The sequence below is a fragment of the Chelonia mydas genome, chromosome 3 (genome assembly GCF_015237465.2).
Source record: "Chelonia mydas isolate rCheMyd1 chromosome 3, rCheMyd1.pri.v2, whole genome shotgun sequence".
NCBI classification, from domain to species: domain Eukaryota; kingdom Metazoa; phylum Chordata; order Testudines; family Cheloniidae; genus Chelonia; species Chelonia mydas.
Window position 1 is genome coordinate 58,085,922 of NC_057851.1, and position 26,723 is coordinate 58,112,644.

The following is a 26,723-nucleotide window of genomic DNA, read 5'->3' on the forward strand; positions in this document are numbered from 1 at the left end:
TGCACATCTTTCAGCTCAGATTTTAGATTTTGTATACCTTAGACTAATAAATGTACCAAGTTCCTATTTTAATGAACTCTGGTGATAAAGACAGAAATGTTATTTTGTTCAACTATAGCTGCTTATGAAACCACTCGCGTATGTTTTTCAAATTTGATAGCACAGAAGGTGTAATAAAAGACTGATTCATTTTTATTTGGATGTACTATATTCCATTTTTACCCTATCCCAAGTTAATCACATATATTTCAGATCTGAGGAATATTAATGGATGATTTATATGCAGGTAACATTATGAAGTACACAAATTAGGTGGAAAAAGGCCTATTAAATCATCCACTCCATTTCCCTGCAAATGCAAGATTGTTCCCTACAGTACACTTTCTACTGTTTTATCCAGTCTGCTGCTTAAAGTCACAAGCAATGGAACGTCCACTGCTAGTTTGTGAAGGACTCCTGAGACTAATATTCTCCACTGACAAGTATGCCTTGTTCAAGTTTCTTTATTTAACCCTATTATGCCTACTAAGAGGAAATGATAGAAAATCAGAAATTCCATCCTGCGAGAAATTCCAATATCTCAACATTTTTTGTCCCAAATTGGGCAAAATTTTGAAATAAACTTTTTTTGTGTGGATTGAAAAGCTCTGAAAAGTTTTTATTCAGAAATATCAACATTTTGTCTTGACATTTTTAACAAAATATTGCAACATTCACCAATTGAAATGTTTCATTTTGGTTTGTAAAACTGAATTGGAACATTTTGTTTCAGCTCAATTCAGTATTGAACTGTGTCTGTCCAAGCTTCCTCTGTGCCTCATGCACTCAATTACCAGCAATGGAGTAGTGTTGTGACCTGCAATGGCTGTGCCATGTTTTCCTTCTTGCCAGAAACCAGGATGGATTTTCTCTGTCTGAAGTGCAAGCCAACGGCTGTGCTGGAAAAAAGGCTTTGTGATCTGCAAGGACAAGTACAGACACTGCGGCGCATCAGAGACACCGAGGAGTTTATGGACAGCCACGGTATGTCTACACTTGGAGCTGGAAGTGTGATTTCCATCTTAAAGAGACATGCTCATGCTAGCTCTGATCAAGCTAGCACACTAAAAGTAGACTGTACCTGCAATAGTGCGAGTGGCCACTTCCCACAGCTCCCATTGGCTGGGAACGGCAAACTGCAGCCACTGAGAGCTGCGGATGGCGGTGCCTGTGGACGGTCATTATAAACAAACTGTCTCGCGGCCTGCAGGCCGCAGGTTGCCCACCATTGTTCTCCAGGGAGAGGGAGCTGAACAGTTTGGATGGCTTCCATTTCATTAGCTGGGTGTAGTGGGGCGGTCACTCCGCTCCAGCCCTGAAGGTGTTAAAACCAGCCCTGGGAAAGGGCTGCCCCAGGGAGCCAATAGGAAAAGGCTGGGAGGCAGCCAGGCAGGGCCCTATAAAAGAGCTGCAGGGCCAGGAGGCAGGGCAGTCTCTCTCTAGCTTTGGAGAGAGATGGACCTAGCTGCCTGAAGGAGCAAAGGGTACCATGGACAGAGCAGTGCTTGGAAAGGGGCAGGCTGAGCTGGGGAGCTCCCAGGCTCCGACTTCCCAGGCTGCTGCCTGACATGAAGGCCTAGATCAGTGAGTGATCGCTTTGCTACACCGGGGAACTAATCTTTTCAGAGACAGATGAATCATGGCATGGACATTACATTAAAACAAAAGGCACATGTGACGCATGACAGAAAAGGGTTAAGCATCCTGCAGGTTAAATTCAACTTTTAAAAACATATGGGTAGATAATGTTTGTGTTTTTGTGTATTTACATATATATTGGTGGAGGTCAACAGTGTAATCCAACAGTCCCTGTCTATGCTGTATTCTGTTAATTCAGAGATCATAAGAACATATTAATATTTAAATGTAACATAAACATCGGATATCGCTGTATTCATCTCTCTTTGAAATGTCTAGCAAATCATCTGTGAATAGTGGAGAAACAGGCAATTGCCTTATGTTAATCTGTGGATAATTACCAGTGATGCTTAGGAAATGGGTCTACTTCAAAATCCCCATGAGTACCTATTGTTTGCCAGAGGACTCCAAGCTGTCACAAGAAGGCCTGGAACTGTATAAAGATGTTTGTGTCCCAATCTTTTTAATCTCAGACCTGCTTGAGGCTTCATGCAGCGACAGCTTAAGCCATGAGCATTGAGATCCCACTACTGACTGGACCGCCCTGAATATAAACACTGGACTATAACCTATGAATTATTTCTGAAAGTACTCTTTGCATCTACAAAGTTCACCATCTCTGCTATGAATCGGAAACTCAGGATTGTACTAATGTCTGTATGTGTACTGATCTTTTAACCATACTCTCTATCTTTTCTTTTTTAATGAATTTTAGTTTAGCTAATAAAAATTGGCTGTAAGTGTGTATTTGGGTAAGATCTGGAATATTCATTAACCTGGGAGGTAATGTGTTCAATCCTTGGGGATTGGTAGAATTTATTTATATGATTAATAAGATTTTCAGTAATCCTCATCATATTTGACTTGGGTGTCTGACGGGAGGCCTGAGGCTGGGTTACTTTAGGGGAACTGTGTTGTTGGCTTCTGGGTAACCAGTGAGGTATTACAGAAGATGTTTTGTGCTTGCTTGGTAAATCTAAGTATTGGAATATCCACCAGTTTTAGGGATTGTCTGTCCTATTCTTTGCAGTTCACTCTAATTGAGTGACCTCAGTTGGCTCCCTTGGGACTCCGGTCACAGGGTTTAAAGAGGGGACAAACAAGCACTCATTTAACACAAAATCAGGATATTGAGATTCTTTAATTGTCTATACACCAATTGCTCATTTATGAGTAGTAATACCAAACCTAGTGGGATAATTTGTGTGTTTGGAAATGTTAAAATCAATAGTTAGGATGTATTTAAGAAGGACTAAGTGTGCAAAGGGAGAGAGGGAGTGGCATTACCTGTTTCTGAGTCACTGACAACTTGGAAACAAATGGTCATGAATGCTTATGGGTCAATGTCCTAACAAATAATGCACATTATAATATAGTTTATATTCATCACTATCAACTTCCCCTTTTTGCCATTGATAATAAATATAATATAATATACTACAATATAAATCTATACAAAAAATGGTATAAAGGAGATGTTGATAGCAAATAATATAAACTAGAAGCTAAGAATTTTAGAAAATTCATAAGGGAAGCCAAAGGCCACAAGAACAAATCCATGGTCAGAAGAATTAAGGAAAACAAAACAGAGATTTTTAAGTATAACAGGAACAGAAAGAATCCTAACAATTGCACTTATCAATTATTAGATGCAAATGGTATAATTATTAGTAATTCAGAAAAGGTTAAGTGTTAAGGAGTAAGTGTTCAATGAACATTTCTGTTCTATATGTGGGAAAAAGTCAGATCACGTATCTAAAATCAGACAATGATGATGAAATACTTTCCAGTCCAACATTAACTCAGGATGATGTTAAACAGGTGCTACTAAAATTAGATATGTTAAAATCGTTATTGGATAAGTTGCATCCAAGAGTTTTAAAAGAGCTGGCCAAGGAGATTTCTGGATCACTAATGTTCATTTTCAATAACTCTTGGAACACTGGGGAAGTTCTAGAGGATGGTGGAAGAAAGTTAATGATATGCCAGTATTTTAAAAGGGTAAATGAAATGATCTGAGTTATTATAGGTTTATCAGCCTGACACTAATCCTGGGCAAAATAATATAATGGCAGATATAGGACTCTATTAATAAAGAATTAAAGGAGGGCAATATAAATAACACCAATCAACATAGGTTTATGGAAAACAGATCCTGTCAAACTAACTTGATATTTTCTTTTTGATGAGATTATCAGTTTGGTTGCTAAAAGTAACAGTGTTGATGTAATATATTTAGACTTCTGTAAAAGATTTGACTTGGTAATGCATGACACTTTGATTAAAAACTAGAACAATACAAAATTAATCCATTTAATGTATGCCATGTTAAAAACTGGCTGACAGATCTCTAAAAGTAATGGCAACCGGGAAATCATTATTGTGAGTGGGTATATTTCTAGTGGGGACCCACAAGCACTGGTTCTTGGCTCTGTTCTATTTAACAATTTTATCAGTGACCTGGAAGAAAACAAAAAATCATTACTCATAAAGTTTGCAGATGTCATAAGGATTAGGGGAGTTGTAAATAAAGAGCAGGTCACTGATACAGACCAATCAGGGTTGCTTGGTAAACTAAGTGCAAACGTATGTGTTTCAGTTTGTTTGAATGTGAAATCATACATCTAAAACAAAGAATGTAGCCCATACTTACAGGAAAGGGACTCTCTCTGGGGAAGCAGTGACTATGAAGAAGACTTAGGGCTAATGGTGGATAATCAGCTGAACATGAACTCTCAGAACAATGCTGTGGTCAAAAGGGCTAATGAGATCCTTGAGTATGTAAAAAGGGAAATATCAGGTAAGAATAGAGAGGTTATTTTATCTCAAAAAGAAAAGGAGGACTTGTGGCACCTTAGAGACTAACCAATTTATTTGAGCATGAGCTTTCGTGAGCTACAGCTCACTTCATCCGATGAAGTGAGCTGTAGCTCACGAAAGCTCATGCTCAAATAAATTGGTTAGTTTCTAAGGTGCCACAAGTCCTCCTTTTCTTTTTGCGAATACAGACTAACACGGCTGTTACTCTGAAACCTATTTTATCTCAGTATTTGGCACTGTGTAACCACTGCTGGAATACTATGTCCAGTTCTGGTATACACAAGTAAAGCAGGATGTTGAAAAACTGGAGAGGGTTCAGAGAAGATCTACAAGAATGACTAAAGGATTGGAAAACATGCCTTATAAACTATGTTTACACTATGAGCTAGAGGTGTGATTCCCCTGCTCATGTACATATGCTCGTGCTAGCTCCCTTTGAGAAAACTGGAAATCTTTTAATCAAAATTGGATGTTTTTCTAGAAGATATGGTAAGCCTAATTTCAGTACCAGGCAAATTTCCTGAAACTAAGACCTTGTCTACAATAGAATTTAGTTCAGTATAATTTATATCACTCAGGGGGTGTGAATAATCCATACCTCTGACCGACATAAATTATACCAACCGAAGCGCTGGTGTAGACAGCAGTAGGTCAGCGGGAGAGGCTCTCATGGGAGGTGGAGTAATTAAGCCGACTGGAGAGTTCTCTCTCCCGTCAGTTTAGAGCAGCTTCACCAGATGCTGTAGTGTCATGCTTCTAGTGTATATGTAGCCTAAGTGAACACAATTATCAGATATATAGATGAACACAGTATGTTGGGGAAGAGTCAACCTGGATTTTGTAAAAGGGAAATCATGCCTAACTATGGCATGCTAGTGCTTCCTTTTTCATCTGAGCTTCCTGCTGCTCAATTTCTGTCAGGCTTCTTGATGTGAATGCAACAGGTCTTTGGTCTCCTTCTGGATGTTTTTGTTTAGCGCTTCTCCTATGCCATATGAAGATGTTACTGTTACTGGATAGTTTACTGGGTATTGTTCCAATACAGGTGGAGATGTCAGTAGTTCTGTTACTTTATTGTGTTTTGTTATGGTCTCCCCCAAATCCACATTTTATGACCCTTAAGGAGATTTCTTAAGGGTTTTGTTAGATGAGCTAAATTTGATAAGAATTTACCAAAATAATTTGTTATGCCCAATCATTTTACAGCAAAAATGCTTTACGATTTGAGTAAGAGAAATAGTTGCCTTCAGTTCTCTGAATCCAGCTGAATTCCCTGTTTGCTAATTATCTGTTTTACAAATTTTATCTGCTTCTATCCAAATTCACTTTTCTCACATTTTAGAGTGAGATTGGCTTGTTTGAAGCATTGAAAAACTGCACGCAATCCCTCATCATGTTATTTTTATCTCTGTCATATACCAACACATCATCCGTATGGCAAAGGACGCCAAGCAAACCTGACACGATCTGAGAGATTCTATTTTGGAAATATTCTGGTGTTGAAGATATGCTGAATGGAAGCCAATTAAAATAGTACCTTCCAAATGGGGTGATGAATGTCGTTAGCTATATAGATTCTTTAGCAAGGGGGATTTGCTAGAAGGCTGCTGTAACATCTAACTTTGAGAAGACTTGGGCCTCTGGTGTCTGGTCAACTGCGGGAAATGTGTCGTTCTCTGCTCATGCTTTTATTGAGTGATGAGATGCATGCAAATTTGAATCTTGCCATTGGGCTTCAGTACTACAACCATCCTGACACACTACACTAGTCAGTGGGTTTTTCTATGTGGGAAACAACCCCCATTTCACCATTCTCTTTCATTCTATTTTGACTTTCCCTAGCAAAGTTATAGAGATATGGTGTGGGGCAGTGAGAGCAAAGGGAGTTGCTGATGGAACTAGTTTTATTTTGTACTTTCCTAGACTTATAAAGAAATGTGGATATATCTCCTGTATAGTTTGCTTTTTCCCATTAATGCATTTCAGCTTCTGTACTGGATGTAGTCCTTATATCGCTGGTGACCCAAGTTAGAGGGTTGTTAGTCCTTGTATTACATATATTATTTGCTGAAGAACTTTTCATCCTCGCTCTATTCTTTATTTCTCAAGGAACTGGTCACAAACATCCAATTTAGCCTCACAGAGACTTTTATTTGGTCTTTGCAGATCTCCATTCCAAGACCTATTATAATCTTTGGCAGTCCCTACTCCGCAGTATCAATTTTAAATGTAAGATTTGGACAATTTACAGTCATGCTTGTGTCCCAAGGTGTGTGTTGTCTGTTCTACTAAGAATGGAATCCCGAGAAGAATGGCCTCATTGTTTTTACTGTTCTTGGTGACTTGAATGCTATTGCAAAACGTCTCATTTTTGTGACATCTCCTACATTTTCCTCATTGTTGCTAGCTGTGGCTTGGTATCTTGCCACATCTTCAGCAGCTTTTCCAAGCTTCCTCCACAGTTCTTCTCCCCAAAATCCTCTGTCACTTGGGAGTATTCTTTCTTTTCTTCATTAGTGAGGGCACATAGGACACCATCATCAGCCATGGAAAATATCAGGGCATTTACCTGGTATTGTGCTAAGTATGAGTCTGAGTGTTGAGGGATCAGGGTCTTAGGGCCTTTTGGAGATGGGTGAAATTTTGCCCCAATTTATGTTCGAATTAAAGTGATAATATACCACTGAGAGGTATTTTGGGGCTAGACTATAAATATGCTGCTCATTCACTGGGCTGGTGATGTTTTATTCAACTTTGAGTCAACAATGAAGGGGGATTGCTTTCTTGGAGGGAGGGACGAGAGTAGGTTCAAGAAGAGTATTAAAACAATAACTTTACACTTCACAGGATGGTGTTCAACAGATGTGTTTTTCTATTTCATGAAGTCTGAATACTATAATGTGCTCACTTTGTGAAATGAGCTTTGAATATATTTGCTTCCTTAGCAGCACTTGGCGAATGTTTTCATTATCTTTTGCTGGGCTTGCAGTTTGACTGGAAGTTACTTTGACAGCAGTCCACAGATATGTTGGAGGTGTTTTGCTGCTTTGAATGTATTGTGCTATATTTGCTGTACTTCATAACTTGCTGTGCTGATGTATTTTATTTCAGTTGAATTCTGTTTGTGTGAGGAAAATGCATCCTCCAAGCACAGAGTATGTTCTCTTTACAGATTGAGGCTGGATTATTTGTTCTGTCTGGGTTCAGAAGCTGTATTTTATTCTTGTAAACCATGCTTGAAGTGTTCTCATTGTTCACTGTGCCTGAAGTTTTTTTGCCAAGCAGGTAGATGAAGAACGATTGGATGAAAGGTGGGATAATTCAAAGGAGGAGGCTCATGTAGGTGTATAGAAACATTGTGGAAGGGGTGGGGAGGATGGCAAAGAATAAAATAAATTATACAGAAGACATCTGAAAAGACAGCACTAGCCTTTTGTTTTTGACTTCCCCATATGTGTATAGGATTTTTTTCTGACTTCTACTGCAGACTTAGTTTAACTGAGAGGAAAGAAATATATGGCCAGAAAAGACCAAAGGAATTCAGTGTGGACTTCCAAAGAAATAAAAGAAGGCACTTCAGAAAATATTCTTCAGACAAGAAGGCTTATAATAGATTCTTGATCACAATAGATTTTGGATATGCTGGTAGTACAAATAGCAACAATAAATGAATCAGTAATGAAGGCTGCATTTTTCTGAATGCAGTTGTAGTAGGAGGAATATTTCATTATAGTATTGTTAACTAATCCATGAAATACAAGGCCTGTTGCATTGCAAGGGAAAGTAATGGACTTTTTGTTATAGAAATGAATGAGCTAAACAAACAGAAATTTGAAACTGTCTACACTACAAGTCAGGATGAATCTACACTAAGAGTTAAGTGGCTTCTGTCACTCCATCCCCAAAACTGTTCTTATCATTTGTTTCAAATGCCACTGCTGCATCTCTTGATTTTCACTCAGCCTCACAGGAGGCTGTGCCTGGGCCAGCAGAATGAAGCCGAGGCCCCAATGCCATTGTGCAGTTAAATGCTAATGAAATCAAAAATAGCAAAAGAAAAATGAAAACCAGTGATTTTTTTTAGGAGCAGGTGGAAAAATATAAAAGGATACACTGTTAAAAATCCACAGAATGTAGGAAAAAGTGAAGTCATGGGAGTTTTGCTCTCGGTTCAATAGGGCCAGGATCTGACCCCATAAATAGATTGCTAAAACATAGACTAAGGCATTTAAAGTTTATGCTTGAGACAAGTGTTGAAGGTAAAATTTCTTGGCAACCACTGTAAGAAAGAGGACAAATTAAAGAGGTCAGATAAAGGGAATAGAATTTTGTTAATCCATTTTCTTGGTGGGCAGGATAGAAATTTGACACAATTTCTTTATTCTATATTAAGAAAAAGGTGACATTAACTGTATCACTTGGTCTTCTATATTCAAAGAAATAATCAGATGTAATCTTCCAATGTGAGAGTCAAAGGTCTTTACTCATTTTGATAGCCTTTCATGAGATAACTGTGGACAAATGGTGCAATTAAATTGTTTGTTGAATCTACTGAGTCACAAGAATAACTCTTGAGTTTTTTCATGGAGAACCATACTATGGAGAAGCTTTTCAAAAATGGGTGCTCTGGCCAGTGGAAATGGCTGGGTTCTTTAGAAAACCAGGCTATTTATTTAGGTGCCTGAATGTGGATTTAGAAGCCTGGATTTTCCGAGCACCCATGCTTGGAAATATTTGGTCTGTAAATTCCATGCTTTTTCACATGTGAGTTGGTGAGGGATAACATCAGTGTTCCAGTTGTGATTCAGGGAATGAAGTCAAGCAATATTTACAGACTGCAGTGTTGTTGTAGCTGTATCGATTCCAGTATACGAGAGAGACAAGGTGGCAGAAGTTCTGGAACTAGGGGTGCTGGAGGTACTGCCGCACCCCCAGGCTTGAAGTGGTTTCCATTATATAGAGGGTTTACAGTTTGGTTCAATGGCTCTCAGCATCCCCACTATAAAAATTGTTCCAGCACCCCTGCAAGGTGAATGAGGTAATAGCTTTTACTGCACCAACTTCTGATGGTGAAAGAGACCTGCTTTCAAGTTACACAGAGCTCTTCTGCAGGTCTGGACTTTATACTGTGTATATACTTTCCTGCCTTTCCTACTGACAGTTGTGGCATGATATATTAGGTTGTGGTGACAGTCAGGATTACTCAGTTTTGAAGTTATTAAAACCTACTAGTCTCACCTGGGATCAGAAGCAGCCGCTGATTTATGTTGCACAGTTCTTGAAAATTCATTTTTGCTAAATTATGTTGACAGAGTCTCTTTTTGCACATTCAAAAAAAGACCAGCCACATGTGGGTTATCAATAGGAGTTGTGATAGGAAAGCATTAAAATCACTACTAGTAATAAGCAATATTTGTCACTTTTATAGGGTTGTAACACTAAAGAGGCTCAGAAGCCAAATAAATGTTCAGCCCAGCATTATTCATAACCCACACCTGACCCATACCTTCAAATGCAAATTTTTTTAAAAAGGAGAATTCACCCACAGAACAAATTGGTAGGCTACGAGGTTAAATGTTGCCCTCAGTTACAGCAGGGGTATTCAGAGTTTCCCCTGTGAAATCAATGGTATTGCCAGATTTATAGCCTGACAGTTTGTCATTGTCAGATCCATGGTAGTAAACGGTAGTGTCACAAACACGATATAAATAGTCCCATCCAGGTGGCCGTGAAGCCAATGGATTTTTCCTATTCCCCATGTTTCAAAGGAAGCACGATCAAGCATTAAATGTAAATATTTTGGTAAATATTGGGACAGGAAGTGGAAAATATACATTATGGGTGTTTTTGTGAAATAAAGTTAATTTACATTTTTGTACTAGCTCACTTGTAAGTTCCTCTTGAGTAGAAGCTGCCAATTGTGCCAAATTGTGTTCAGGTATATAACTACTAGCCATTGGAGACTGAAATAAATTGGATTTGCACTTGAATCCCAGAGTCAGTGCCTTTCTCTGACAAGCCACTGCTCAGACGTCAGTAGGATTTAAATATGGTTATTTGTGATGTTAGAAACCTACTTTGTAAATCATTTATAAATAAACATATTTTCATGCAGAAAAGCATAATGAGTATGTCAAAGAGAGAAGCAACTGGGCAAGACAATAGCCTCATTGCAACTGACGTGTTGTATGATAATATTATTATCATATTCAGTGAAACTGCAGAAGACTATTAATAGAGTTACAATCCTGATAAATCAACCTTTCAAAACACAGTTTTTCTGAAGGTTAGATCACCTGTCTGAGTTCATTAGGTAGGTGATAAGTAGTGGCCATACTTCTTCCCAGGCACAAGTAAAAAATTAAACCAACAAGCCTGCAGGATATCAAACTCCTGCAAGCATGAGTTCCAGTGGAGTTGCTGAAACAACAGTTATACATTTCGAATGAGAGCCTACTCTCTGAGCTCAAGGTTTGGCTTTGGTGTGTATGAAACAATGTTGGGTTGATGTGAATCACTGGCAAAAAGTGAAATGAGAGTTTGAGAACGTATACTGTACTGGGAACCAAAACATTGTCAATATCACTTGAGTATGTGGTTTTTATGAATGGCAAGGTAAGGGACTGGATGGCTTGGGCACTGATAATGAAACCTTTTACCTCTAGACCAGAGGTTGTCAAACTGTGGTCCGTGAGCTCCGTTCAGGTGGTCCGTGAATAGTTGCCTCTAAGGTGTGCACTTGGGTGGCCGCACATGAGACAATGAAGGGCCACTGACCTAATTACTGGAGCCGCGCAGGCATGGCTCCACTGATTAGGTGCCTGGACCCTGGAGAAGATGCACATGTAAGGTGAGGTGGTGGCCTTGGGGGGAATAGGAGGTAGGTGGGAGGGGGCAGTGGGTGAGAGGAGGGGATGGGAGGAATTTGGAATATGCAGAACTGTGGCAGCCATAAAAGAGGCGACTTTCCCCAGCTTCAGGGCTATGGCTACCAGGGCGAGACCCCCCCATCCTTCCCAGCCTCAGCTCGGGGGCTGCCATGGTGGGGGAGAGAGGGAGAGACCTCCTCCTTTCCAGCTCGGGGACTGCCACAGCAGGGGAAAGAGGGCACAACTAGCATTAGAAAGGTAAGACCACTGATATTAAAATATGAGTTGTGTGCTTTTGTTTGTAGAACAAAAAAATGTTTATTGTTATTAAAGGCTTTTTTTATATAGCATTTTTATCCAAAGCTCTTTACTATAGTTAGCTAATGGTACAAACAATATTTGGAAAGACCATTAAGTGGTCTGCCGAGAGTCTCAGCAATTTTCAAGTTATCCGCGAAAAAGAAAGTTTGAGAACCACTGCTCTAGATTGTTAGTTATTAAACCAAGCCCAGATAAGAAGTGACCAAGGCCCAATCTTGCAGTTTGTTGCATGTGGATAGACTGCAGAATCAGGGCCTCGGCTGAACAGAGTGATGAAAGAATCTGAGTCCCAGCCCTGATTCACATCACCCAGATACCAGCCCACCTTGACTTTCCCTCCTGGCCCATATGAGCAGGCCTCGCATCCCAGGAAGACTGAGCCCAGGGTTCCTGGGGGTTTTCTTCAGTCTCTCCATAGGCAACTCTGGGCAGGGACAAGGGTGCCCCTATTCCAAGATACCCTTTTAACCTGTAATCACTGCAATTTATTTAAACATATACACAGTTTATTTACACCAAAAACCATTTCTTTGGGTATTGCAAAACACTTCCTAGCATGAGCACTGTGAGGAAATGGGTTGGGTGTGGTTTACTGAAGCAGTCTTTAAACTGCAATAAGCTTTACAGTTACAACAAATGTACAAGTCCGGTGTTTTCTTCCTGGACCTCCATGTGCTGCTGTGACACTGCTGGTGTGGCGCTTGGCCAGGATGGTTTGGACTCTGTGTGACAAAACCTATTCTCCTCCTTCTGTTTTGGCCTCCTGTCAGGCTACGTGCCCCTCTGGGTCTGCCACTTAATGCTCTCTCGACTGGCAATGTACCCCCCCCCCCATGAGTCTGGCGCTTAATGCCCTCCTGACAGACTTTGGGAAAGGGTCCCATTGCTTCCTCTCTTCCTAGATCAGCACACACAACCCTGCCATAAGAGTGGGAGACTCACTCCACCACTATTGCGCTGATGCCTCTCCTTCTCCAGCTGCTGCTCTAACTCCTGAGGCTGTTGCACTTGGCTCTGCTCTGGACTTCAGCTCCGCTCTGGACTGCTACACGCTCTCCAGCCCTTCCTGGGCAGCCCCAGCTCACATGGATGATGGCCCTTGAGCTCTCATTGGCCTGATCGGCTTGTCAATCTGTCTGACTTGGAGTTCTGGCCTCTCCCTGTTGGCCAAGCTGGCCAGGATCCTGACTCCTCTTTGGCCCTTCCCCTTTCTCAAACTATTGGGAGAGGGCCAACCAAAAAACCACTAAGTTTCAATGAGGGGTCAGCAGCCCCCCTTACACATGGCAAAAGGGAAAAAAGTGTTTTTGACAGCATCAGGTTGGTTACTGTACAGAACAGTGCCCATGTGTTTTAGCTTTGGCTACAACTGAAGTAGTAATCTCAGCTTTCAATTTCTTCTTTTCTCCTGTCTCTTTATTTTCCTCATATTAAAAAATGAAAAATAAAATATAAAATCTCTCTATTTTGAAAAAGATTCTTGAAAGAACACTGTCAACTTGAATTCTAGCCAACTTCAAGGACTGAGCTAATAGGAGACCCAGGTACTAAATCTGCCACCCTGAGCCCTCTTGCCAGAGGGTTGCTGGGGGCATGTGTCTGGGGAGCAGAGGGTCTGCAATTCTGCCTGCCTACTGTGCATGGGATCCTGGTGTCTTTCCCTTCACTTTGACCCCCCCATACAGAGTAGCCCTGCACAATCTGGCTCTTGGGTAACAGTGGGAGGCACATGGATAAGATGTGAAGTATTGTTAAGACTGCGAGTGTCTCAAAATGTCACGGAAATCATGGACTCTGTGACTTTCTGGGACCTCCATGACTTCCACAGCTGCAGCTGGCAGTGTGGCTGACCCCAGGGATGCCCAAGCAGCTGGCCCCGAGGCTGCCCAAGCAGCAGCTAGTGCCACTGGGCCCCGGGGCCACCCGAGTAGCAGCAGTCCCAGGGCTTGGCACAGAACAGCGGTCCCGGAGCAGCAGCAGTCCCAGGGGCAGCCCTAGAGGCTGTCGGAGCAGCAGTCCCAGGGGCTTCAGAGCAGCGGGCAGCCAGGGACAGACAGACCCCCTCTCCGGAGCAGGAGCCAGCTGGCAAGCCCCTGGGCCCTCCAGAGCAGCGGGAACCTGGGGCCTCAGAAGCAGCTAAGATTTAGGCAGGGGTATTTTTAGTAAAAATCACGGACAGGTCACAGCCTGTGAATTTTTGTTTATTGCCTGTGACCAGTCTATGACTTTTACTAACCCTAATAATCTTAGCCTTAATTATTATATATACAGTTTGTACTATTTCTATATTAGCACGTGGGTTAAAGATAATTTTATACTGTGCATCTACAAATAAAGCTCATTGGTAGACTTCCAAGCAGACTAATCATTGTGGTTCACACACACACTTGAATAATCCTAATGGGAAAGCTTGCTCGATACATTTATCAGAGTGAGAGCTTTTACTACTACATGTACTGAAGGCTGGTAAAGTTTCTGCTGGCTGCTGAGGGCAATTTATATATCTTATATATATTTTAAAGTACACATGGAGTAAATCCACCAAGCTCTGCATATACCTTTGGTTGAGTAGCAGCAAAGTGCTGTTACTCTGATCCCTGCTGTTTTGGCTCCCCTTTGTTATATATTGTTAAATTGCACACATTTTGGGACAGGTGAGGTGTCTAAGTCACTTTTGGAAACAATACCCCCCCACCCCAAATAAATCAAATAGTGCTAACACAAATACTCAAATGAAGTAGGGGGGTGACCTGTGGTTAAGGCACTGGGGCAGGACTCAGAAGATATGGTGTGGCAGTGCTCATTCACCCTGGGAACTCCCCCTTACATTGGTGCAGGATGTTGGTGCTATCTTTGGCTCCAGCACCTCCTGCAGGCTGCCTGCCTCAGATCTCAGCTCTTCTGTGGCTCAGCCCTCCAGCCACATCACCTAAGTTCAGACCCCTTCCAGTCTGTCATAACCAAGACACAACAAAAGTGCGAACAAAACTGAATAATTCTTCTGCCCTCTTGGGCTACTGAAGTCTTCTCTTCTCTACTTGCAAACCCTCTATCAGGGCTCCCTCCCATAGAAGCTACTCCTGTGAGTTTCCTTCCATAAGAGAGTCCTGCCTTCTCTACAGGCTCTCACTAGATCTTACCCACTTTTTCCATGGCCTGCCAGAGGGACCAATCCTACCTCCGTGGCTTTCCTTAGTCTTCCTACCCCAGGTCTCTCCTGGAGAGAGGTGCACATCTGAGGTTTTTCTTCTACAGCTGAGCTCCCTCTGTCTAGCTCTACCTTTTCCAGCCACGAGGCAATGAGTTAATAGGCCACCCCGCAGATGTGAAACATGACTAGCTGGGGTTTTATCCCTTACCTTACTGGTGATTGGCAGTTAAACCACATCACAAATGGGTTCAGAACCCAGCCTTATCATAGATCTTCTGTGTGACCTTGACCAAGTAACTTATGCCCTGATTTAAGAAAATATTGGCTCAGGGTTTCAGCCTAAGCCCAACAGACAAATCGGTCTGACTTGGGTCTGGAAGAACTCAGGACCCAGGTCCAAGGGCCCTGCTAGAAGATGGGTTGGATTCCAAGGCCTGCCATTTTGCTGTGTGGCTGCAGGTTAAGCCACAGACCCTAGTCAGAAAGTCTTTGGAGTGCAGTATGAATGCATTAGCATAGCTGTGAGACCCTGGTCCAGCAACTGTAAACACAGCTTTATAATGCAGTGTTGATGCTCAAGCGTGGGTTTGGAAACACTAAGTTCACAAGATCAGGTCTTACAGACCCAGGTTTACAATGCAGTGTCAGCATACTTTCTGTGCCTTAGGTCCTTCCTTTCTCCCAGTCCTTATTTGTCTTGTCTATTTAGATTGCAAGCAATGCCTCTTATTTTGTGTTTGTACAGTGCCTAGCACAATGATATGGTGCCCTTGGTTGGATTCCCATGCACTACTATGCTACAGATAATACTACTACTAATAATAGTGAGCTGCCTTCGAGGGGCTGGGCTAAGGAATAACTGCATTTATCTTTTACAATAACTGACTGAATAAGACTTTGGATCTATGGTATTTAGAGGTTATCTTCTCTGGAAATCCCAGTACAGAAGTCCTGTACAAGGTACCTGTATCATCACCAGGAATCCACCCACTGCGACAGCCAATGAAGCCTAAATTAAAGCTTCTCTCAGTTCATGGTACACCTGGTTTGCTACCAGTTACCATGAGATTTAGGCCCAGATTCTTAAAGGTAATTAGGCATTGCTCTGCCTAGTGTTGCAAGACTTAAGGGCTAGACTTACAAAGGGATTTATTGAGGTGTCACTGACTTTCACAAAACCACTGCTCAGCTGCTGCCTAACTGTTAGGTGCCTAAGTTTCTACTGGTGGGCATGTGCAAAGTCATCTAAGTCCTAATGAGCTGCTCAGAGCCTCTGCTCACCCCTATGCCCTGGAGGCATTCTCAAACTAGGTGCTCCCCTGCCTATCTTGCCAACAGACCCTGACCCAGTAGATGTGCTCAAAGATGCCTAGCCTTTGCAAAAGTGAGGTGGGTGAGCAGGTCAGGAATTTTGTGAGTTGGCTGGATCTATATCTGCCCAGAAATTCTTACTAGCCCAATGGTGAGGGCACTCAGCTAGGATAGGGAAAACTTGGGTTTGAATCCCCACTCTGCCTGAGTCAGTGCAGAATGGAGATTCAGATCTCCAGTATTCCAGGTTGGTGCCTTAACCCCTAGGATATGGAGACAGCCTCTTGATCCCTAACCCCAACAGGATCCTCAGACTAGCCATTCTACCTCACCTGTGGCACCTGATCTGGTATGCTTGCTTAGAGCCATCTGACAACTCAGGCCCCACACAAAACACAGCTGGTAGTGGTGCTCCCAGTGATTAGATCACTTGCCCAATATGTGGGAAATCCATGTTCAGTTTCTCCCACTGCCTGAGGTAGAGCACAGATTTAAACCTACGTCTCCACTGTATGCCCTAACCACTGGGTTGTGAGATATTCAGGGGTGGGTCTTTCTCAATCTCTCCTGTTGAAGCCAGTCCATGTTGTATAAATAATTAAACAGTCATGAGAACAGGGACTTTCCCATGTCCCAAAAGAGTGCCCTAGACCACAGAATAATTCTCACTCTTTCTCTAATTAATGACTAAATTTTTAGTCTGTGATGGGCTGGGCTATTAGTGTTACATTCTCACTGCTCTGATTATTTAAACTTCCTTTAATGATCTTTGTTAAGAAAGAATCAGTTCATTTGTGGGAACAATTAAAATATGCAATTTTATACTTAGTTTTCTCAAATTCATAGGTGCCAGTACAAAATATCATTGTCAAGGTGGTTGCTGTTACATTTTAAAAGGTGAGTTGATAGATCACCTAGCCTAGACACCATTTCAATTAATTTTTAAGGGTTAATAGTAATCATACAGCTTTCTGCCTTTAGCCTTCTTATGTACTTGACTTACAGACAGACTCCCATAAAACACTGAGCTGTGCCCTCCAATAACATGATATGACAGCAGAAAACTAATTCAGCCACAACATCACCACAGACTGCTATTTCAGCAGCCAGTCATCAACTCAGAGTGAAGCCCAGGGCTGTTGCATGCTTATTGAACTCCCAGGTGTTGTTATATGATTGTTGCAATGCTGTAGATAAGGTTGAGATGGCACGTAATTCTAAAACCCTCTTTTCAGTTGTTTATATCTTTTATAAAGGTACCTAAGAAATTTCAGCCCCTTGTCAGGCCAGATTTGAGTTCTTTTGGACAGTTCATCTGCAAATCCATGTGGATGTTTTTGAGTTATATGAACATCAACGTAATATTTTTTCTGCTATTTAAGTACTTTTTCTGTACTTGCATAACTCAAACGGATTTCTTTTTAAAATTTCAGACTTGGCAGATGTAGAATCCTGAATGATGAATGCGTGCTTAATCTTGTTTGAAGAAATTTGATTTGGAACCATTTAAGTTTGGGGCATTTGAAAATAGGGCACTGAATATCCACAGCATGTTATTTTTCTTGATATAGAGCAAGAAATATGGCATGGTTTGAATGTCTGTAGATGTATATATTTGCATTAACAGCCAGGGGGGAAGTTGAGGTATGTTAATAAGTGCAATGCTCATCATTAAAATATTTACAGTTGTTCTTTGCAAGTAACTATGTTACCACTAATGTTACTATTAATTTATGTAGTGTTACAGTTACATTGAATTTGTATTTAGAGTGGGCACAGTTTAACATCATATTCCTGTAAAACCTCACTTTTTCACTCTACACGTAAATCCCAAAAATCTTATAACATTTTCAAAAATGTTGCACAAAAACAGATAAACATCATAGTCAGGTGTAACAGAATGTGTTCTAGCCCCTTTAGGCAGATTTACAGCTTTAGGCAACCAAATTCTAGAACCAAGGCATTCTGGGACTTGTAGTGTAGAGGGACTATGGGAGCTGTAGGTCTCATAGCAATGCATCTGATGTGTGGGTGTGTGTAAGTAAGATAATTGGTAGACCTACCTGGGGGGTGTCTACCTGCATGGAGAAGGACTTGCAGTTGGATCTCTCCAGGCAAAGGGCCTGAGAGGGGTTTTGGATGAGACTTAGAAGAGCAGCCAAAATGCTTGGAAAAGCATCTATGGAAAGGTGTTTTCAGATAGTAACTCAAGACTGATGAGAGGATTGGAGAAAGGAGACACCACTAAAGGGCTTTGGAAGAAGAACTGCTTGTGAGCTCTCGTGCTGATGGGTGAAGGCTTGTTTGTTTCTATGACTACTTATGAACGCTTGGGCCAAGGGGTGTGTCAGAGGCCCTTTCCTGAGGGGTGGATGTGCTTGGACTTTCACTGGACTTTTCATTACCCAGAAGCAAAGGAGTTTTGGCTTTGGCTAGAGGACTAAACTACCTTGTCTGGAGGAGTGAAACTGAAGCAGTGGTCCCTCCTGATGACAGAAGAGTAAGAGATCTTCTTGAACAAAGTTATAAAATTATTTAGTAAGAGGCAAGTGTAATATTTTATTAAAGTATGAAAGGTTCAACTACGAAGCTTTCCTGCTACGCAATAGCCCTTGTAGAAAACTTACATGGAGAAAAATAAAAAATCTTCCTTATCTTGAAATTGTTTTGAACTACTCTGTAGGTGACAAATTGAAAAGCTGTTTACAGATTACACAACTCCTAATACTGGTTTTAGCTAATTTGTTTGAGATAGATGATGTATGTCTTTCCCTGTGTATTTAACTCTGTATTTTCTCCATTTCTTCCCCCAATGCTAATAATTAGATAACATGAACTCTTATCAGTCATTTGAAAAAAACTGTTATAATTTCTTTGGCATATGGTTTTAAAGTGTGTGTTGTATTGATTTTCTGTAGCCAGTCCACATAACACCCTTTTATTGCTGCCATTTGCTGGAGTTATTCATTTAGCTCAAGTGGTAGAGGTTTGTGCTTTGGTACCGAAGGTCCCGGTTCAAACTTCCATGATGCCCCTTGGTGGGGCTTTATTATGCTTTGAGTCCTTTGGAAGGACTCCCATTAGTTCCAAGGTGCTTTGAATCTGTACTGTTTTTTCTTTAAGTCTTGGCCGTGGAAGACAATCTGCCTGATCCAGTTCTTGTGAAATTGTGAACACACATCTTTACCATGTGATGTAATTTATCAATTTTTTTCATCATATGCTGTCATGTGTAGAAAGTTCTCAGCTCCATACATTTATTTGTATGCCACCTAATCTAAAAGTAAAATTTAAAAAACTCTGAGTCTCAGATAAGAACATAAGTGTGTTATGGGATAAATAAATTATGCCTTCAGAGTAACCTGCAGTTGAACGTGTAGTGGTTGGTTGAGTGAAGGAGGAAGACAATATAATTCAGTGTGTAGTCGCTCTCAGATACGTGTTTTTGAAGCAAAATAGGCTTGTGTAGTACTTAACTCCTGCTCTAGGCCTGTTGCCAGGGAATGGCACCCTTTGAGTCTTTTCTTATTGTAAAATATCCTTTCCCAGTCATTATATTTACTGAGCTTTTAGTGAACCAAATAAAAAAGCAATAATATCCTGTGTCATGGTCATTACTTCCTAGTACAAACATCATAAATCATTTAAAGTGAAACCTAAACCTCTCCCTCCTGAGTAGGGTCTTATGCTACAAAGAGTCTCAAGTTTATTCCTGCCTCTTTAGAGACGAAACAAATTGGGTACAGAACAGGGTAGCAAGGTTCACCTCTCAATCAGATGTTTCAGTTGCTTTCCCTCAGGTACCTTACCCATCCATTATATAGCATTTCCATTCCTAGGAATGCGTAAGACGTATCTGGAATCTAGATTCTAAGGCCCAACACATCCATATGAATCCCACAGGAGCAGCATGTGGTTTACTTTATATAACATTAGTTGACTTCATATTTTCTTAACCTGTTTGTTAGTGATGGTTTTGCTGTCTGAGTAGGAAGTCTGGGGGACATGCCTTCAGCCTGAAGGAGTTCTTTTCTTGATCCTCAGAGTTCACAGTGTATAACCGGTGTCTTACCTATGCACTTAGTTGGTAGTGCTATATGGGAATTTTGTATATAAATTGGGCATGTGATTGAAACCTTAGGTAGCAAGGATAAGATTTTCTTTTTTAATGTAAACAGTACAAAATTAGGAAGCTTGCTATGGCAGAAATATTGTTTTGGAGCAGCACTCCGAACTTTCTGACCCTTAAGTATTTTGATATTTTAAGTTCAGTGTTGCTTTAAAGACTCTGTAATGAAAAACACAAAATAGAGTATGGAGGAAAAATGTGCCTAGATAATTCCTATAGATCATTAAGGCTGCGAGTCTGTCATGGAGGTCACGGAAGTCACGGATTCTGTGACTTTCTGGGACCTCCATGACTTCTGCAGCGGCCGGTGCAGCTGGCCCAGGGACCACCTCAGTAGCTCGGGCATCCCCTGGGCCAGCTGCACTGGCCACTTCTGGGGCAGTCTCGGGCCACCGTGCTCCCCACCCCCTCCTCTGCAGCAGTGGGGGTCCCAGTCTGTGTGCTGCTGCCCACCTCCCCCAGCAACAGCAGGGTTCCTGGGCCGTGTACCGCTACCCCTCGCCCCTAGAGCACCCACAGTTCCTCTGGGCCACTCCCCACGCCCAAAGCACTCAAGATTTAGTCAAAACAAGTCATGGACAGGTCATGGGCTGTGAATTTTTGTTTACTGTCCGTGACCTGTCTATAACTTTTACTAAAAATATCCATGACTAAAACGTAGCCTTATAGATCATTAATGAAAACTCCCGCACAGAGCAAGGTGATGCCCTGGTAGCCTGCCTCCACTGAAGCTGTGTCCTGGGGGTGTGAGGAGGGGATGACACTACAGAGATACAGCGCTCCTGTGTGAATGATGCTTGCCTCCTGTTTGTGGAGTAATGTGCAACATGAGGAAGGGTATTGGAACTGAGCACTGGATTGCACTTTGTGTAGGTTTCATTGTGTCCTGTGCATAGCTGTCTAATTAATCAGCTTTCACCAGCATGATCCTCAAACCAGGTGCAGATAGGCATTCCCGCACCTAGCTCACCTGTAGGACCTGATTGGGTTGGCTTGCTCTGAGTATGCCTGATTCCATACAAAACAGGGGGAAGGGCATGGCAAAGAGGAGGAAGTGGTGGTGGTGGCAGTAGCAGCAGCCTCCCTCATAAGCTTTAGCCCAGTAGTTAGGGAACTTACCCAGGATCTGGAAGATACTGGTTTAGTATCAGTCTCTGCCAGATGAGGACAAAGGATTTGAACAGGGGTTTCCCATCTCCCAGGGAATGCCCTAACCAATGGACTCCAGACTCAGTCTCATGCGCTCTCTGGCCCAATTAATATTTAATAGAATGTGGAATGGCTTCAACAGGAGAGACTGGGACACCCACATCAGAATATCCCATAGTCCAGTGGTTGGGGCACTCATCTGTGTGGTGGGAACTCCCTGTTCAAATCCCTTCTCTTCACTGGGGGGAGGAGGGGTTAAACTAGGGTCTCCCACATCCTGGATGAGAACCCTAACTACTTGGCTAAAGGTTATAAGGGAGGCATTGTAATGCTTAAGTCCTTTTGTATATCCAGGCCAGAATGTTTAAAATGGGAAAATGTCCTTGTAAAACCACAAACTTTGGCCAAGAGGAGTTTGGCTTAGGTGTAGGACCTGAAACCACTTTTAATTTGGCTGTTAAAACACTGTTTGGATTTCAAGTTGACAGTGTCCCTCTAATAGTATTATCTTCACACTCATTTGGATATTCATTTTCTGCTAATCTGTGAAGAGGGACAAGGTAGGTGAGGTAAAATCTTTTATTGGACTGACTTCTGTTGGTGGAAGAGACAAGCTTTTGAGCTTCACAGAGTTCTTCTTCTTCTTCAGGTTTGGAGAAGGTAACCAGAGTGTCTTCGCTAAATATAAGGTGGCACAGATAAGTATAAGAGATTTACATAGGCTGTAGGAAGCCACTTAAAATCAAGTGGGAAATTAAGGATTAACAGGCAATGGAGTATATCACAAATTGCTGTAATGAGCCATAAAAACCAGTGTCTTTGTTAAGTCCATGTTTCTAGTAGAGTTATGAATTTAAATGTCCACCAACAGAAGTTGGTACAATAAAAGATATTACCTCATCTACCTTATCTCTCTCATATCTGGGAACAAAATGGTTAGAACGACACCACAAAAATCTCTGAATAGTCAGACTACCAATTTTTCTTTGCTCTTAGTCATCTTATTGCCAGATTTTCAGCGAGCAAAAGTAAAACATCTCTTGAAACAAGTAAAATACGATTGCATATTGAGCCTGAGATGTGCAAGATTTGCCAGTTATGACCAAGGATGAGCTTACAGTATTTAAATGCAGGAGCATAGGAGAAGAAGTTTAAAGGGACTCTAATGCTAATATATAGTAAAATACCATTAACATACAACTAGGTATTCTTGTTTTCAAATATAAGATGACAATATCAAATGCAATTAGTCTTGAATTGATCTTAATAATAATAATATACACACAGAAAAAAACCCGATCTGGATCCAAATATCTGGGGATGTGATTTCTATTTTTCTTCCTGAAAAGTTGAACTGGTATATAAATAAATAGGTATAATTACTATTGGATCCTTTTTGCTTTATTAACTTCTTTATACTATTGTCTGACACAGTATCTAGTTCTGTCTATAAAAGAGAGCTGTATTTTAGGGCTATTATAAGCTGTACTTGGTCCCCTTTACACCAGGCTAGTAATTGAGTGGAACCAGGGTAAACACAGTAGGAGTGTTTGCAAGCCTTTGGGTGTATCTTGGTTGTTTTCTCTCTCTAGTCTCTACCTATGGACATTTAGTCTTGGAGCAGGTGATGAGTGTGTAGCCACAGAGTTTCTCTGCAATCACACTACAGAATACTATTCCCTGGTATGTCCTTTGATGATGTATACACAGAGTACGTCATCGACCTCTGAGTGGATTGACCTCTCCTACTGCTTCGCCCTGTTCCTCAACAGTTTCCTGTAGCTGTCAGTAAACCGAATTGAAACATGGGAACAATACAAAGGGAGAAGATACCTAGGAGCTATGATGGCAGTGGCAGTGAACAAGAAAGAATTGTTCGATTGGCTAATGTATCATGGGAAATGAGAAACCAAAAATCTCACATTTTCTAAAGTTGAAACAAACAGCATAATCCAAAGCCCACTGAAGTCAATGGAAAAGCTCCCATTGATGCAAATACCTTTGACACAGGCCTCCAACTCCTTTAAAGCTTTCAAAGAGATTTCTTCTGTCCATTGATTCTAAAGAAAATTCCATATTTTTTTTAAGTTGTAAGAAATAGAAATGGGGGCTTTGAATATAATAGTACCTGTCACCATAAGTAGTGAGGTGCTACAATACTGAAAATATACAATCCCTACAGCCAGAAAAGAAACCATTACTTCTAAATATCAAAGCTTCTTCCAGATTAAGGGGCAGTTAATGCATCTATCATAGAAATAGAATCTACTAATGGCCCCAGTCCTGCAATGGAAACCACACAAACTAGTCTTTGCAACTGTATCAAGTCCTGCTGAAGTCAATTCAAACACACATTGAATGAATTTAGCAACACAGCATGAGACTAAACTACTGAAATCGATGTGGCACCTGTGTGAAGGTGAGAGGGTCCATCCATGGAGATGCTATTTGCAGATCAGGGCCTTTATATCCGCAATTAGGAGCTGTCTATATCTGTCCCTATCACCTTTATGGATTTAAGTAGAACAGTTTGTTTAATTCAAAATGGAACAATTCAGTTTATTAGATAGAAGTTTTACCAATAACTTTCAATAAACTGCTACATTTAGGACCGATTTTCTTTTGGATCTAAACCTGTGAGCTAAGTTCTGTGTGATGCAATATGTCATAGATTCAGATATTTTTAATGCCAAGAGGGATCATTAGATCATCTACTCCGACTTCCTGTATAATACAGGGCACAGAATTTCACCAAGTTACTTCTGAATTGAGTCCAATAACTTGTTTGATTAAAGCATATCTCCCAGAAAGACATCCAGTCTTGATTGAAGACATCGAGATAGAAAATCCACCACTTTCTTTGATAGTTTGTTGCAAAGATTAATCACCCTCACTGTTAAAAATGGGGCTTTATTTTTCATTTGAATTTGCCTGGTTTTAATTTATTGGAGAAAAGCATAACAAGAACCAGTGGCTGGAAGTTAAAGAGCCCATCTGTCAACTTAAATATAATGTATTTTGACTAAAGCTACTTCATCATCCTTGGCTTATGTTAGCAAAGCACTCAAGCATGTAATGGACTTGAAGTCAAAGGGGTTTTAGTGAAGCACATGCTTAATTGCTTTGCTGAATTTGGGGCCTTAGACTATAAGGTCTTTGACACAGGGACTATTTTCTTGTCCGTACAATGCCATGACCTTAGCACAATGGGGATTGTTTGGGGTTCCTATGCCCTTCTGTACTACTGATAGTAATATACCCCTCTGTCTGTGCTATATAGCTATCTGTTCTATCCTGTTGAGGCATTTTTTCTTTGTTTTTAGCGGAATTGTGTTGGTATTTTGTTTTATGCGAATCACTCCAAGCTGTGCCAGGTCTTTCCAATTGATCTTTTTGTTTGCTTATGATTAGAGTCACACTGGGTAACTTAAATATAATTTGAGTATTATCAAGAAAACACTGCCTGCCAATTTGTGGGAACATGGTAATCTCTGTACCCAGAGTATTTACGGATAAATGATGTTTGTGAGATCAGGTGGTGCATCCACATTATTCTTGATTATGGTGGAAAACTGTGCTAAACAAGGGCCATCAATGGGACTAACATTTGTTACTTGAAAGTTCAATTCAGATAGTAAAGAATCAATTCAAATAGTAAATAATCAATGTAAAAAACAGTGACTGTTACCTATTGCTTTGTTGAGTCAGAGAAACAGTGAGACTTAAAACAAATTACAGTAACTGAGATGAGAGTATAAGCAAGCAAGTAGATGGGTTCTATTCTTTTCTCAGCCTATGGTGTGACTTCTTTTCTGTCCCCTCAATTCAGCCTCGATTTTGATTGGAGAAGACACATGCCACTGCTTCCGGGAGCTGCTTGAGGTAAGCACCACCCCAGAATCTGCACCTGCTGGCCCCCTCCTTCAACCAAACCCCTCGCCCCAGCCCTGATCTCCCTCCTGTCCTCCGAACCCCTCAGTCCCATCCTCCTGCACCCCAGAGCTCTTACCCCTAACCGGAGCTCTTATCCTCCTCACCCACACCCCAACCCCCTGTCCCAGCCCAGAGCCCCGTCCCGCACCCTGGACTCCTCATTTCTGGCCCCACCCCAGAGCCCACACCTCCAGCCAGGCCCCTCACTCCAAACCCCAATTTCGTGAGCATTCATGGCCCACCATACAATTTCCATACCCAGATGTGGCCCTCAGGCCAAAAAGTTTGCACATCCCTGCTGTAGGTGCTCCTGTAATATAGTTAAGTTGAATAGAAATGCGTACATTCCAGGACATCAAAGTTCACAAGGTCTACATTTGTTTGGATTTAAACAACTGTAAAATAATGTCCATCCTACAACATGAAACTCTTTTCTTTATTTTTTTTGGAAACCATGTTCACTTATATTGTGCCAGTGCTCTGCATGAATTCATGCAGAAGTGACTTTTAATTTTAAATTCCCTCTCTTATTGGACAGATCAAGCTTATAAGCTTCCAAACGAGAATGCAGGGACTGAATCTTATAAATAAATCCAATTTCCCCTCAGAACCCTATCTTTTTTCTAATGCAATATTTGGGTTAGTATAGTGACCTTCATCTGAAGATCGCAAAGTGCCTTGTACAACATGGCACTGACGTAACAAAACAAATACTCATACAGAAACTGCACCTACCTTATTTATAGAAAGGTCTTTGTTAGAGCCTGATATTGGACACAATATAGTAGCTTTTTATTGTTGCTTTATTAGATAAATCAATCCTGTAATAAAAAAAATTCTTATCTAAATATGAGAAATGCAGATACAATTGTCTTTATCACTCCCTTGACAGCCCTGTGCAACCACTCCTCTGCAGCCAGTTCTTTGTTTACCATTTAGTAAACAAGATAATCAGCATGACCTTTTGCATGTATGTGTGTTCAGATGTGACTATTTCCAGGGGCCATTCAATCTTCCACTTACTCTTTTTTCCCCTCATGCTCCAATATTTAAAAAACATACTTATCACTTAACCATTATGCCTGGTTGCCAGCTACAGCTTCCTATTATTCTGGCAAATTGCTGTTTCTGCTCCAGTTCCCTAATGAGTGATCCCAAGTGGCCCACTTGCAATTCACAAGCTCCACTCTTTCATGTCTGGATGGATTTTCATCTGTGGTTGCAAACTTTTGTTTTCTGGTGCTTCATACCTCTGAAGCAGTCCTTCTATAGTGACCTAGGTGGTGTTTGGAAACAGCCCATTTGTAAGTGACCAGATCTTGTTCACTTTCCGCTCCATAAGGATCTGATTAATGTTGTGGAT

General features: G+C 41.2%; 1 long non-coding RNA gene across 3 annotated transcripts in view; it reads left to right on the forward strand.

Moving 5' to 3' along the window:
• Window positions 1-1,492: 1,492 nt before the first annotated feature.
• LOC122465338 overlaps window positions 1,493-26,723 on the forward strand; it is a 46,127-nt gene continuing 20,896 nt past the window's right edge. Inside the window, exons 1-3 of one of the 3 annotated variants that reach the window (XR_006290089.1) lie at window positions 16,140-16,227; window positions 16,996-17,046; window positions 25,257-25,309. This is a non-coding gene — a long non-coding RNA (uncharacterized LOC122465338). Of the gene's footprint in view, window positions 1,624-16,139; window positions 16,228-16,995; window positions 17,047-18,113; window positions 18,650-25,256; window positions 25,310-26,723 lie in introns of those variants that run through there. The other 2 variants (XR_006290088.1, XR_006290087.1) reach the window with 2 other exon arrangements.